Below are 15603 nucleotides of genomic sequence, written 5' to 3'. Positions count from 1 at the left end.
TGGATTAGATACATTCTGCAACGGCTACTTGTTAGGGTGGCTGGATTTTATCTCCAGGATCAGAGATATCAGGCTTCTGAATCCCACTTCCTTAGGAACCACAGTATGAGAGGGCTTGTCTCTTCCTTGTGGGCTTCCCATAGACACCTGGTAAGCCATCGTGGACAACTGGATGTTGGACTAGGAAGCAGGGCTCTTCCTATGTTCCTTTGTTATGAGGAGCAGAATAAAATGCTCTAACCGGGCAAGATTTTTAAAAGCCTGCCAGTGAGAACCTATCAACAGGGCTGGATGTTTGTGTTGCAATTTTGGTGCATGACATTTCCTAAAGAAATGTGCCTCCTCTTAAGTAGGAAGGGAAGTGACCAAAGTGCTCCCTCCAAAGTGCTATTTTGTTTGAACATTCTCTCTAGCCCTTTCCCAACATCCTAGAAGGCAATGCTTTTAAGAGTCTCATCAGGTGTGAGGAAGGGGAAGGAGAGAGAATGCACAATTAGCTTGCTCTTCCTGTTCCCCATTGTTCTCCAAAATAGATCTTTCACCAGGAAGCAAAGATTCAGGCTGGCACCATACCTGGGATGGTGGACTTGCAGGTTGACTGTAATTCATGCATCCCCCAGAAATATGGTGGAACAGAGAGTGAGACAGACAAGATGGCAGAGAGTGAGAGAACTACATAGTCCTGCAGACTTCACTCACTTTGGTCCATGGCTCTGCCTAGTTGACTTTCTATAACCCAGCAGCCCTTCATAGGAAAAGGTTCTCCATCTTGTCCATAGGGAGATGCACAAGATCAAATATGGAGAAAAGTGGAGAAAAGTGTTAAAATATGGAGAAAAGTAGAGAAAAGTGTTAAAATATGGAGAAAAGTGGAGAAAAGTGTTAAAAAGGAAACTTAAGTTGCTGGAATGGAAGCCATTGTACTTTCACCCAACCAGTGAACTATAGTCTACCTATGGAGTGCAAATGGAAAAAGGAATTCCCACCCCTAGGTGCCTTCTGTAACAAATCTGGTGCAGGAAGGAAACTGTATCCTCACCCTCTGTGACCTTCAAGAGAACCAGACCCGAGGATTGTTCCTTGTTGTAAGTCCAATGAAATTTTGGGATTCCATTGAAACTTTTGCTGATGACTCGCACCAATGGCTTGGTGCTTCTCTGTACATTAATTTTTTTCCATGTAGCTAACTTGCTTAGAATCATTTCTCCCAAAATACTGTAGGTAACCTCACCCTCTGGAGATTTCTGATGAAAGTTACTGCTTTGAATGAGTTTCCCCAACCAATTTTCTTGGGCTAGGCAGGGTTTGCAGGAACATGGAGTTCAGGTCTCTTGAAAAGATGTAGTTAGTTGATCAAAACATTATGGTGCTTGAAGCAATCCCCCATTTTGTCCCAGTGTACAGTGGTGCCCCACAAGACGAACGCCTCGCAAGACGGAAAACCCACTAGACGAAAGGGTTTTCCGTTTTGGAGGCGCTTCGCAAAACGAATTTCCCCATGGGCTTGCTTTGCAAGACGAAAATGTCTTGCGAGTTCCTGCGGGGTTTTTTCCCTCCCCCCCCCTTTTCCTAAGCCCTAAGCCGCTTATCAGCTGATCCGCTAAAAGCCGCTAAACCGCTAATAGCGCTAATCCGCTAAGCTGTCAATGGACTTGCTTCGCAAGACGAAAAAACCGCTATACGAAGAGCCTCACGGAACGGATTAATTTCGTCTTGCAAGGCACCACTGTACTAAGAGAAACTACCTAAAGGAAAGAAGTTGCATGTAAGTGGACTGCTGTGTATAACAGACAAGGTAAGGTAACATCATTCAGCAAAGCACCACAACTTATTACTCAAAGGAGACAAAGGGATATTTTTCTTTTATTCACAAAAAGCTTTTACCAGCACAAGTACAACAGAATGGCAGCTTCTTATTGTATTGGAGTGGCATAGATTCTGAGTGTGCACATTAAAAACACATAACTTGGTAGGAGGACAAATTTAAGTATCTAAACAACCTCCAGATTTTTTAAAAATAGCTAGTTGCTAAATGTCATGTGCCTGCAAAGGCTTGTGGGTATGTTGATGATTTAGGGTCAGTGCGAGATTCTGAGAAGTTCAGTCTTCTGTGCCTTGGTATCTGGTGCTGTTTCTCAATGAGCAACAACCAAATAAACAGCGCAAAACATCTCTATAGAAACATGTTTCTTTGTATAATATAGATCAGGTGTAGGGAACTTCTGTGGCACACCAGATGTTGCTGGAGCACTCCTAGGCATGTAAGAAGACATCATTATCCATTGATTATCCTTATCCATTCCGTCCTGTATTCATCACATGAAGTTTGTCTTCCACTGAAAACTCCATTATTTGTCTCACACTGTCTGCTATGGCAAAGTGGTAACCTACACAATTTATGTAGTTGTCGTTACATTATGTATTACATTGGGAGGCTTTAAAAGAGGATTGGAGAAATCCATGTTACAGCTATGCACTACCTCCACAGTCACAGAAAGTAATGCTTACGAGTACTGGGTTGGCTGGAAGCCACAGAAGGGGAGAGTGCTGTTGTGCTCATGTTGTGCACCCTGGTTTCCCACAGGCATCTGGTGGGCCACCTTGAGAGCAGGTTACTAGGCTTGACGGGCCATTAACCTGATATTGCAGGATGTTCATATTCCACCCCATCAATTTCAGTACAAAGGAGGTGCATTGCAAATGAAGAGGAGTCACATAATCAATTACATATTGCTTGAGGCTGTTGAATGCAGCAGCCACAGCAAATAGTGATCACATACGCTGGGTTGATTTCTGTTCTGGACATGGGGCAAAGAAAGCAATTTCCCCTCCCATTTCTGTTTTTGTTGGAATTCTCCGATATTCCTAAGTACAACTCCAATCAACCCCAGAAAGCATGGCCAACGGCCATGGACGATGGGAGTTTTAGTTCAGCACCATCAGAAGGGCTGGAGGTTCCGCACACCTGATATAGAAGATTCACAAAATTACTGTATTTTTCCATGTATAAGGCTAGGTTTTTTTCCTTTTAAAAAATGTCAAAAAATTAGGGGCATCTAATACATGGATAGTAAAATACACAATTTTTTCTTAAATCAGAGTCCCATCTTATAGATGGAAAAATACAGTAATCATTCCTTGGCACAAAATTTAGATTACCTTGATGGCAGTCTTTAGTTGATTGCTTTATTTATACTTAGCCTCTCTCATGTAGATAATGACATTTCAGTCTAGTTCTTAAGACCTGGTTGAAGCCCAATTTTTTTTTATAAATTGAGGATTCCTTGATGGGTAGATTTATCTAATAATCTATACAGCTCATCATATACAATGACAGTAACAACAACAACAACAACAACAACAACAACAACAACAACAACAACAACAGTTATTGGTATTAACTGCCAATGCAGTTCTGTCTAAAGCACCACGTTCATTACTAAGTGTTTGCCACCTTCTTTCAAGCTCTTCAGATTCCTCCTTGCATCTTTCTAGCAGAAGTTACCAAAGAGGCAGCATTGCTTCCTCTTGGCTGTGTTAAGAAGATTATCATTCCAGCATCACTGAAGGCAAGGTTTTTGCAGGTGAGTAGTCCTCAGTGAGGGATGCGGGTGGCACTGTGGGTTAAACCACAGAGCCTAGGACTTGCTGATCAGAAGGTTGGCAGTTTGAATCCCCACAACGGGGTGAGCTCCTGTTGCTCAGTCCCTGCTCCTGCCAACCTAGCAGTTTGAAAGCACGTCAAAGTGCAAGTAGATAAATAGGTGTGTGAAGGTAAATGGTGTTTCCATGCGCTGCTATGGTTCGCCAGAAGCGGCTTGGTCCTGCTGGCCACATGACCCAGAAGCTGTACGCCGTCTCCCTCGGCCAATAAAGCGAGATGAGCGCCGCAACCCCAGAGTCGGCCACGACTGGACCTAACGGTCAGGGGTCCCTTTACCCCTTTAGTCCTCAGTGAACACTACAGAGAACACTAGAGAAAGCAGTACAGTCATAGGCTGCATGTGATTTTTGGTTAAAGACCAAACTTCAGTGCCACCTGTCGACTACATCTTCCATGATCCCAATTTGGACATCTTTGGATACTAGAGATCACAGGGTCAATCCCAAATGGCTTCTCTGGGGAGGACTGAAATCCTGGATAGCTGCTGTCAGCAAGTGTGGACAGCATTGAGCTAGATGGACCAAGCATCTGACTTAGCATAAGGTGGTTTCCTGTGCTGCTCTGTAGCTAGACCAAAGATTGCCAACAGCAGCAAACACCACAAGTTGCTCTGCCCCTTTCCCCCTGTTTTTGGTAATAGATGGTAATGAACAAAGCACTTGTCAATTGCTGGTATCTTGTTATTATTTGGAAGCTGGCTCGTTTTTCTAGTATTAATTTGTGGTGTTGCAGACATTAATCTAGGAAAAACTGCCTGTCTCATTTTGGAAGCTATATCTAGGAAAATAGTTGGTTCTTAATTTGCTTGAGGGTGTGGGGAGGTTAGTAATACTTGGTTCCAGTACTCTGGGAAGTTATATGGTCTTGTTAATGTGTCAAATGGTTTGGTCAGAATAGGAACCTACCAATGAACATTACATTCAAATACTGCAGAGAGGAGGTCAATTTCCCAGAGGTCTTGCCTTTTTACAGTCACCTTTATATCAATCTCCTATTCAGTTACAGACTCCTTAAAAGGGAACTTATAAGAACATAACGATGCATCTGCTGAATCAGGCCAGTACAATCTGTGTTGCGGTTCTTTAAGGTGCCGATTTAAGCTTGCATAGCAATCACTCTTCTGTATTTTATTGAAACCTGAGTTTTGGGGATGGCTGCAGAAGTAAAGTAACAGGCAAATATTATTATTATTATTATTATTATTATTATTATTATTATTATTATTATTATTATTATATACCGCCCTATACCCAGAGGTCTCAGGCTGGTTTACAGAATAATATCTACTCTCTATCCACCTTCCCAGCACTTTTATCTTGTTCCCACTCATGTAAGCATCTTTATTCTAAACTATTATAACTAGTGACAAATGGAATCTGTGATATAGACACAGGTCTCTCAACAGGCTACCCAATGAAGTGAATTTCCCAGGATGGGTTTGATCACAAAGCAATGCTACAGAGGGGTATATTAAGCCCTTCCCAGGGATCACACAATAATTTAAAATGCAAACATTCAATATGCATTTATGAAGTTGTACCTTGCCTCTTTGGCACTCTGAAAATATATTTATTTTCTCTGAAGGAATCCCATCATCAGGTCCTCTTACCCAGTTAGAATCTGTTCATGTTTCCTTTTTCTGCAATATGTAGTACTGATAGAACCATAGCTGTCAACTTACAGATTTGAAAATAAGGGACCAGCAGCCAAAGTAAGGGATTTTAGTCTACCAGCTGAAATACGAAGTTAAAAGGGACCAGATAATTTTGGAGAGCAGCGCTGGTTTTTAGCCCTTCGTTTCCAGAGGTTGCTGCTCAAGACACCAGCCGATGAAACACTGCAATTAAATAACTACAAGCAGCAACCACTTTTCACGCAAAACGAAGTCCAAGCTACGAAGATGCTGCTGCAGTTCTTTATCTTTTCTCTCGTGCTCCATCTGCAGCTCTCAATTCCATTAGGTGGGGTGGGGGGAAATAGTGCCCGAAGTAAACCCGCAGATCAGACCATCTATGCTAGTCTACCACTACTAATCTACGGGAGAAGTGCTTGTAGTCCTTCCCTTGTAGCCCTTGGAACACCTGCCCACACCTCCACCTCCTCCTCTTCCTCCTCTCTCTGAACTGCTTTCTCTATGGTTGCCCTCGCTCTCCTCTCAAGGCTCCTCAGCAATTCATAGGCCATGCCAGGCTGCCCATCTCATCCGGGTCCTTCGGCGTCACAGCTGCAGTACGGCCTGGTGGGAGCGGGAGCAGCAGCGATGGGCAGAGGGGAGGACCCAGGCAGAGACGCTCAGTTCTGCGGCCGTAAGGAGGATGGTGGTGGAAGGGCCGGAGGCTCCTGCCAGTCCTGGTGGAGAGGTGCTCCCAGGGGCCGAGCCTGGTGAGAGGAGGCCGGAGGGGGGCGGGGCGGGCAGCCAATCAACACAGTTGGAGCCTCCCTCCTCCCTGGCTGGCAGGGAGGGAGGGAGAGGAGCTGCTTCCTTTGAAACTCAGGAAATTTAAGGGACATGGCGCTGGGATAAGGGACTGTCCCTCCAAATAAGGGACGCTTGACAGCTATGGATAGAACAGGTGCCTCAAGATGTCTCTTGGATGTTTCGTCTTTACAAAATATGCAAATAGCACTTGTCAGAGGCAGCAGTTGGATTTTGATCAGAAGACTGCAGAAGACTCTGACATGTGCCAGAGGATGTTGCTTCTGGGAAATGAATTACTGGAATTTTTGCAATATTGATCCTTCCCACTTTCACCTTACTCTGGCAAACTGCTATGAGGTTGGTAGACTGTCAGAGTGAGGATCCTTCTGCTTTATTTTTTGTAGGAGAGAACACAATTTGAATTTCTCAAATAGCGTTTCTCCAAATATTCTCCATGCTGAAGTCTGGAGCATGGTAGGAGTGCTGCCACTCAAATCCCCTCGGCCTTTGTGTGATGAGTTTTTTTGTCGATTATTTTCCATCTCCCCTTGCTTCTCTTCCTTCCCTCTCTACACCATGTCTCCTTGTCTGCCTGAACCTCCTACACCACACAGCCTCTTAAGTTCAGTCATATTTACTATCCCCTTGCTTAATACTAGTTGTAGGTATTCCACTGTCAGTTTCACCCTCAGCATGTAGAATGTTTATGAACATTCCATCACATTGCAGCATCACAGAGAAGAGCTGGAGGGGACAGGGCTCTTCCCATCTCAAAAATTACTCCAGGCTAATTTTCGTATAGACCAGCTTTACCCAGTGTGAGGTCCTCCTATCAGCATGGTGGTTCTGACCAGGGTTGATGAAAGTTGGACTCCAAAACACTGGGAGAACAGCATTTGGGGAGGCTGCTATAGGAATTCGCCTGTCCTTATCTCTTATTTTCACCCCGCCATCCCCAAATCTCTCAAGAATTAACTCTTAATGGTCCTCATTGCCACACCCTCCTTCCCAGGACAGTTCAAAAAATGCAGTTGAGCAAAAGTGCAGACTAACCAATTCACTAGGATAGACTGACAATCATAGAATAGCTGTGTATTGAATAAGTTCAGCTTAAAATAAATAAATGTCTCTCTATTAAAAAAAATATTCAGTTAGCAGAAATGCAACCTTTAGCTATTAAAGGCTAAAGAAAGATCAAAAATCTTGCAAAGACACATGAAGCAGAAACCCCAACAAAGAAAAGGATATACAAATCTAACCTCTGCTTGATTCTTCTCCTCATTCTCCAACCTCCCATATGCTAATCTGTCACAAGCAATGATGAGACCTGAAAGTCTCATTCTCACCTCATTCCTTTGCAAGGTGGGCTCGTCTGTTACCCTGGTGCCCCAGTGGATGTTGCTATCACATTCCTGCTCTGGAAAGAGTCCCAGAGCTGTGCTCCCCTATATTTCTCCCCTTTCTTAAATCAAAGCCATGCATTAGCCAGGTGGAGAAGTCAGGGAAGAAATAGGACAGTTAACTGCTAAGGGGCTGCTTAGGTTCAATTTTTAAAAAGAACTGAAAGCGGCCCTATTTTTCCAGCACTCTTAAGGTAACTGATCTAACTAATTGGGAGTGGAGGCTGTGGTTTTCCTGATAGCATTGGACTCCAATTTCCATCAGCACCTGTGAGCATCGCTAATCATCAGGGGTTATGGGAGCAGTACTCTAATAACATCTGAATGGCCACAGGTTCCCCACCCTTGCAGAAAGTGTTGCTCATGTGTGAAGGCACATGCTGTGTTGTTGCAAAGAGACTGCACATTCTACCTTCTCCTCGGAAGGACAGATCTAGGTTGGGTTCACTGTGGCACAGATGTAGAACAGGACTCTTTTCTGTTCAGCTGAAAAGGGGCTTCCCTGATTAGCTTTCTTGCAGAAATGTTTTTGGCACTGTCCCCGTGTTAACATGCTATCTTGCTCATTGCACAGATTATTTGAACAACAATTTCAGTGTCAAGTCTCAAGTAACTGCTGCCCCTGATAGCAGGAGCATTGGAGGTGAGAAAATGAATATTGATCTTGGCACAAAGCTCGCAGAGGCTGCAGCTCTGCAAAGATGTGCTGTGCAATGTCTCTTGGAGAGGACCTGTGTCATGAGGTGCATGTTCAGAGAACTCTTTCAGGGCTCGCACCAATGCTTAAGTCCATGCCTGTGCATGCACATGTGTGTCTGTGTGCACACCTGCCTATCTGAGCAGCACAACAACCCTGAGATCCTCTTAAAACCACTTGGATCTGAAACACACCCATGTACAAATGTTGCTTTCCTGCTGGTTCTCTGACATGATCTACAATGACAAGACTCTTCAGCTGCATGTGCAAAGTGTGTGGAACCTTTCGCAGCCTGAGGGTCTTGTTCCCTTTCCAGGAACCATATGCCAGTGGTGGGCAGGACCAGAGGCAAAAGTGGGTGGAGCAAGAAATGTAAACCTTTGTACAGGAGGTTAGTGGTGCATGGGGTGCTAGGAGAAGGGTAGTACCTCTGGTGGGGGACTCATGGTGCTCTTTCTGGGGTAGTTCATCCCTGCACTCAGCTCTCACCTGGGGCTCCTAGAAGCTGTCAGCATGTCGCAGCGGTCACAATCCTGGGAAACGGCTTGGATTGGCCAAGTAGACAAGGTGAAGGCAGCCAATGCTTCTCAAAGCCCCAGCCCAGAACGTGGAGGCCATGTTTTCAAGGTTTGTGGTCATAACTTTGAGCTGCTCTCATGGAAACTGACCTGACCGCTAGAGGGACTTCCGGGTTGGTGCCTCCAGTAACGGCGGAATTCCTCTGATCGGGAGGAATTTGCCCCATGGGAATTGGGTCTGGCCGCCACGGTGAAGGTGGAGACCCGCAAAAAAATCACAGGTGGGAGAAGCCTGTGAGCGTGGGATTCGGTGGGCACCTTTTGCGCCTCCCTTACTCACGGGGAAACCCGGTTTCGGGGGTTCAGAGCAACGTGAGGTGAGCGGCACGGTGCTTCGAATCGACTGCTTCTTCCATGGAGCGAAGCCGCATAGCTGTTGCCAGAGAGCGCTGACTTTTTCCTGTGGACAATTTGAATCTAAAGTAACTACCCATGAGTAGAGTTGAGGCGGGAGAACTGGATTTTTAAAAGTTTAATTTGGTATCGTAACGGGGAGGTTCAATATAGGAAGTCCGCCTTCCCCTTTTGTAAATAGACTGAAGCAATGAGGCTGCAAGCTGAAGTCTTGGAAAGCTAATTGTAAAAGATTGAATCTCCATCTGTAAAGAATATTAAATCCCCCCCTTGGAGGCAGGAGAAGAGGGGGGGTAGTTGTGGACTAAATACGCCTGCAGAAGAGAGTGAAGGGTGTTAAAATACCACCGCTCGGACCCTGGAAATGGGCTGCTAGCATGACTGACGCTTTTTGACAGCGCTTAGAACGTTTATTGACAGTTAGCTACAAGAGAAATACATTGTTTCTACTGTCTCCGGTTGCTTTTAAAAAGAAGTAAAAGTAACTGAAAATTGATACCAACTTCGGATTCTTTGAACTGTGCTTAAAAGAGGACACTATTGATTAATACAAATTGAAACTGTTTCCCCCTAGTGGAAGCCTTTGAGACTGGTTGTTTTATAAGAGCTGGGCTAGGGGAATTTCCAACTGCAAGATAAAAAACTGTGAGACTCTGGGACTAACCTTGAATTCTTAAGTGTTATGGCAAATGGAAAAGAAAAAACAGACCAGCAAACTGCAGAAAAAATATTAAGGTCTGGGAGGACTTTGCAGCAACCCAGGAGAGGTTCAACACCAGGTCTCCCTGCTTCTTCTGCGGCTACTTCCGTATCAGTTCACTCAAAATCAAGAGGAATGTCGACAGAAGAAACCTTGGCGATTGCATTAAGTAAAATAAATGATTCACTGGAACAGCTTAACAAGAAAACAGGCGCGATAAATGTGAAAGTGGATGCTGCAACTACTAAAATTGATTTAAATACAGAAAGTATAAATAATCTGGGACAAAAGGTGAATATCAATACAGAAACCATCCAGAAATTGATACAGGAATCTACTTTGATACGGCAGACTGCGGAAGAAGCCAGGGTGAAAGCTGTTGCTGCTGAATGTAAAGTAATAGAACTTGAGACAGAGAGAGTCCCAGCCCTACAGAGGCAACTTGAGGAACATAAGTTGACACTTGCTATGATTGAACTTAAGGAAAAACAGACGAATTTGAGGATCAGAGCCCTACCTGAATTTGAAAAGGAAAGTTTGACAGATTTTCTCACACAGGAATTTGCTGACTTTTGAGACTTGGATTTGGGCCAAGAAGAGTTTAGAATTGTGAGGGCCTTTAGACTTGGAAGAGGAGGGAAAAAAGAGAAGAACAGAATAAGAGATTGCTTGATTACCCTTCGAACGAAAGAAGAGAGAGATAGAATATTGGGCTGGCACTATCAGAAGAACCTAGAAGTACAACAGTCAAGAGTGGAAATTTTTAAAGACGTCCCGAAATACCTTTTGGATCTAAGGTCTAACTATAGAGATCTGGTAGCCCTGCTGAGAAGAAACAAAATTATCTTTAGGTGGGAGTTTCCCCAAGGTCTATCTTTCAGCTTCAAAGGAAGGAAAATAAAAATAGGATCAGTAGAAGATAAAGTAAAGTTTTTGGATAAATACGAAGAAGATCTGCAGAAAGGACTTGGAAAAGAGTCAGAAGTAACGGATAGAATATCACCAGATAGAGGAATAGAGCAAAGAGCATTGGATAGAGGATCACCAAATAAGGGAATATTGGATATATCAACATTATCCTTTGGACTGGATTGCCCAGTGAACGTGCCACCACTACCACCAACAGAAGAAGAGCAAGCATTGGGTGCAGTTGGAGGAATATCAGCGTAAATACATGATGGCATTGCAGGTTTCGAGCTGGAATGTGAATGGACTGAATTCCCCGGAAAAAAGGCGGAGAGTCTTTCATTTATTGAAAAAAGAACATTTGGACTTGATTTGCTTACAAGAAACACATGTGATAAGGCTACATAGGAAGATATTGAGTAATAAAAGATTGGGCCAAGAATTTATTTCATCAGATAAAGTTAAAAAAAGAGGAGTGGTCCTTTATGCAAAGGATAGCCTATCACCGAAATTCATATTTAAAGATGACCAAGGAAGATTCATTGCAATTGAAATTCAATCACAAGGAGAGAAATTCCTAATTGTAGGTATTTATGCACCAAATGAAGGAAAATCGGAGTTCTTCAAGAAGCTACATGATACTTTGATGGACTATATGGACTATAATATGATTTTAATGGGAGACATGAATGGAGTGGTGTCTACAAATATGGACAAGGCACAGAGACAGGTAGTCACCAAAGATGGTAGACTACCTAAAACTTTCTTTGACATGACTGATAATATGGATTTAGTTGACATTTGGAGAGTGAAGAACCCGATGGGAAGAGAGGGAACTTTCCTCTCTGAGGCAAAAATGACATGGACAAGAATTGATCAAATTTGGGTAACTAGGGGATTGGTTCCAAAGATCAGCAAAGTGGAGATCTGCCCCAAAACTTGTTCTGACCATAATGCTGTGAAGATGGAAATGAAATTGATGCCAACTGGCTCCTTTAGATGGAGGATGAATGATACATTGTTTAGGAATGAAGAGGTGACCAAGAAGGCCCAAAAAACTCTAAGAGACTATTTTGAAATAAATATGAATACTACAGTGGAAAAAAGAGTAATTTGGGATGCAAGCAAAGCGGTTATGAGGGGATTCCTAATACAACAGAATGCAATTAAGAAGAGAACTCAGAATGAAAAAAAGGATAAAATCCTGGGAAAAATAGAGGAAGGAGAGAAGAAACTGAGAGCAAAACCAAAGTCACAGGAGATTCTGAAAGAGATAAAGTTATACCAAGTACAATATACAAAGCTGATGAATCAGGAAATAGAATGGAAGATTAAACAGATGAGGCAAAAGTTATTTGAATCGGCAAATAAGTGTGGAAAATTATTGGCCTGGCAAATGAAAAAAAAGACAAAAACTAAATACTATTATGAATTTGGAAGTGGAAGGAAAGAATATACAGAACCCAGTGGAGATCAGGAAGTGTTTTCAGAGATATTTTAAATAACTTTATACAAAGGAGAAGCAGAAAGAAATGGACATTGGTCGATTTTTGAAAATAAATGGACTACACAAAATCTCCCAGGAAAAACAGCTAATGTTGAATTACAAAATAACGGATCAGGAGGTGGAAGGGGCTATCCAGAACATGCAATTAGGTAAATCTCCAGGACCAGATGGTTTGACTTCAAGATATTACAGATCTTTGAAAGAATGGTTAATACAACCATTGAAGGAAGTCTGCAATGAAATATTGGAAGGGAGAAAGACACCAGAGTCATGGAAGGAAGCTTACATTACACTTATACCGAAAACAGAGACTGAAAAGACACAGCTTAAGAATTACCGCCCCATATCGCTGCTTAATGTGGATTACAAAATTTTTGCAGATATTTTGGCTAAAAGATTAAAAAAGGTGTTAATAGAAGAAATTCATAAAGACCAAGCGGGCTTTCTCCCGGGCAGACACTTGTCTGACAACACAAGAATATAATTAATATCCTAGAAAAATTACAAGTGAATATCAATACCAAGGCAGTTTTGATATTTGTGGACGCAGAGAAAGCCTTTGACAACATTTCTTAGAGTTTCATGAAGAAGAATCTACAGGGGATGGGGGTAGGCCAAGGTTTTGAAAATGGTGTAGGTGCAATTTACTCAGAACAAAAGGCAAAACTAATTGTGAACAATGTGGTGACAGAACAGTTTAAGATTGAGAAAGGGACACGACAAGGTTGCCCAATCTCTCCATTGCTCTTTATATCGGTCCTTGAGGTTTTGTTAAATATGATTAAAAAGGACCAAGAGGTTAAAGGTATACAAGTGGGAGTTAAACAGTACAAACTGAAAGCATTTGCTAATGACTTAGTGTTGACTTTACAGGAGCCAGAATCTAGTACTAAAAGGGTATTGGAACTTGGAATTTGGACAGGTAGCAGGTTTTAAGTTGAACAAGATGAAAACTAAGGTTTTAGAGAAAAACTTAACTGTGAATGAGAGAGAAGAGATTCAGGAAGAGACAGGATTAACATTGGTTAAGAAAGTGAAATATTTAGGGGTTAATATGACAGCCAAAAATGTGAATTTATTTAAGGATAATTATGAAAAATGTTGGACTGAAGTGAAAAAGGATATAGAAATATGGACAAATTTGAAGTTATCATTGTTAGGCCGAATTGCTGTGATAAAAATGAATGTGCTGCCAAGGATGTTGTTTTTGTTTCAAACATTGCAAATTTTGGATAAGATGGATTGTTTCAAGAAGTGGCAGAAAGATATTTCCAGATTTGTTTGGCAGGGCAAGAAACCTCGAATAAAATTTAAGATACTAACTGATGCAAAAGAAAGAGGTGGATTTGCCCTGCCAGACCTTAAACTATATTATGAATCAGCTGCTCTTTGCTGGCTGAGAGAATGGCTGCTTCTTGAAAACACTGATGTGTTGGACTTAGAAGGTTCTAATAATGTATTTGGTTGGCATGCATATTTGTGGTATGATAAGGTAAAAGCACACAAGGCGTTTAAAAATCATATTGTTAGGAAAGCATTGTTTAATGTTTGGAATAAGATATAAGGATTTGTTAGAAAAGAAAACCCCAAGATGGTTGTCACCAATGGAAGCGAAGGCACAGAAAATACTCAATATGGAGGCCAAATGGCCGAAATATTGGGAAATTTTGGAACAAGATGGAGACAGAATAAAATTGCAGAGTTTTGAAAAATTGAAAAATAAAGTGCGAGATTGGCTTCATTATTATCAAATAATGGAGGCATATAATTCGGACAAAAAAGTTGGCTTCCAGGTGGAAAAATCAATATTGGAAACAGAATTGTTGGATCCAAAAACTAAGCATTTGTCAAGAATGTATAACTTGTTGCTGAAATGGAACACTCAGGATGAAATGGTGAAATCAGTTATCATTAAATGGGCACAAGATGCTGGACATAACATAATGATGGCTGACTGGGAACAGTTATGGACCACAGGTATGAAATTTACGGCATGTAATGCCCTAAGAGAAAATTTAATGAAAATGATTTACAGGGGGTACATGACACCAGTCAAGCTTGCAAAAATTTACCATTTGCCCGATTATAAATGTTGGAAATGTAATGAGATTGAAGGTACATTCTTTCACCTTTGGTGGACATGCCCAAGCATTAAGACATTCTGGGAGATGATTTATAATGAAATGAAAAAGGTATTTAAATATACCTTCCTGAAGAAACCAGAGGCCTTTCTCCTGGGCATGGTCGGCCAATTGGTGCCAAAGAAGGATAGAACATTTTTCATGTATGCAACAACAGCAGCAAGAATACTCATTGCAAAATATTGGAAGACACAAGATTTACCCACCCGGGAAGAATGGCAGATGAAGTTGATGGACTACATGGAATTGGCGGAAATGACTGGCAGAATCCGAGACCAGGGAGAAGAGTCGGTGGAAGAAGACTGGAAAAAGTTTAAAGATTATTTATGGAATTACTGTAAAATTAATGAATGTTAGGAAAATGTTGGAATGAAGTTATATGGCTTTAGTAGAAATGTTATAAGGAATTAAGGATAAATAGATTAATAGAGTATTAAAGGAAAAATAAGGTTAGAATGTGTTAAGATAACTATAAGATTAAAAATGGAGGAAGATGGAAAGGAATTGCTGAAAAAATTAATAGAAGTGGAATACAAAAAGGGAGGTGTGAGGAGGTCGCGGAAACAAGTAAATGAAAGATAAGTTATTGAAAGTATTTGATGTGTTTTAAATTGTGTTTGTTTTGTTTTGTTAGTTTAATGTTAGTGTTTGGTTAGTGTAATGTAGTGTTTTTTTTGTATTGTATTGTATTGTATTGTATTGTATTGTATTGTATTGTATTGTATTGTATTGTATTGTATTGTATTGTATTGTATGGTTTTTTTTTCTGTAGTGTCTAAATTGTTGGAAAAGGTAATAAATATAATTTTTTTAAAAAAAAATCAAAGCCCCAGCCCATAACGTGGAGGCCATGTTTTCAAGGTTTGTGGTCATAACTTCGAGCTGCTCTCATGGAAACTGACCTGACCGCTAGAGCAACAGAGCATCCCTGACTCACAGCCACACCCATGAGCAGTAGAACCGATGCTCTTCCTGTTGCAACCCCCTCCACGCCACAGCTCAGAATGCTCAGCCACTGATGAACTCGGTGAAACAGCACAAGGATAAAAGTGTGGCTGTTTTTAGCTCTTCCCTTTCTCTTCCAACAAAAGAAGAGGCCAAAGACCTTTATGGAAGCCAGCTGGGATTTCCCCTCTATGGATATGCAGCTTTGTACCATTAAACATTAAACACTAGAAAGAACCTTTCAGTACTCTTGAAAGCTGAACCACTCCTTGCTGTGCTGAAGCCTGTCCCA

The 15603-nt window shown here is 41.8% G+C and overlaps 1 long non-coding RNA gene across 1 annotated transcript; it reads left to right on the top strand.

The window, feature by feature from the left end:
- The first annotated feature begins 895 nt into the window (after positions 1–895).
- Positions 896–2160, top strand: LOC309333300. Its single transcript, XR_014152457.1, has 3 exons — positions 896–1001; positions 1184–1390; positions 1721–2160. It is a non-coding gene; the product is annotated as an uncharacterized lncRNA (long non-coding RNA).
- The last annotated feature ends 13443 nt before the right edge of the window (positions 2161–15603 follow it).

This window comes from Podarcis erhardii (assembly GCF_964252035.2).
Source record: "Podarcis erhardii genome assembly, chromosome: Z".
Classification (NCBI taxonomy): domain Eukaryota; kingdom Metazoa; phylum Chordata; class Lepidosauria; order Squamata; family Lacertidae; genus Podarcis; species Podarcis erhardii.
Note: the sequence above shows the minus strand (reverse complement) of the source record. Positions and strands in the feature narration are given on the sequence as shown.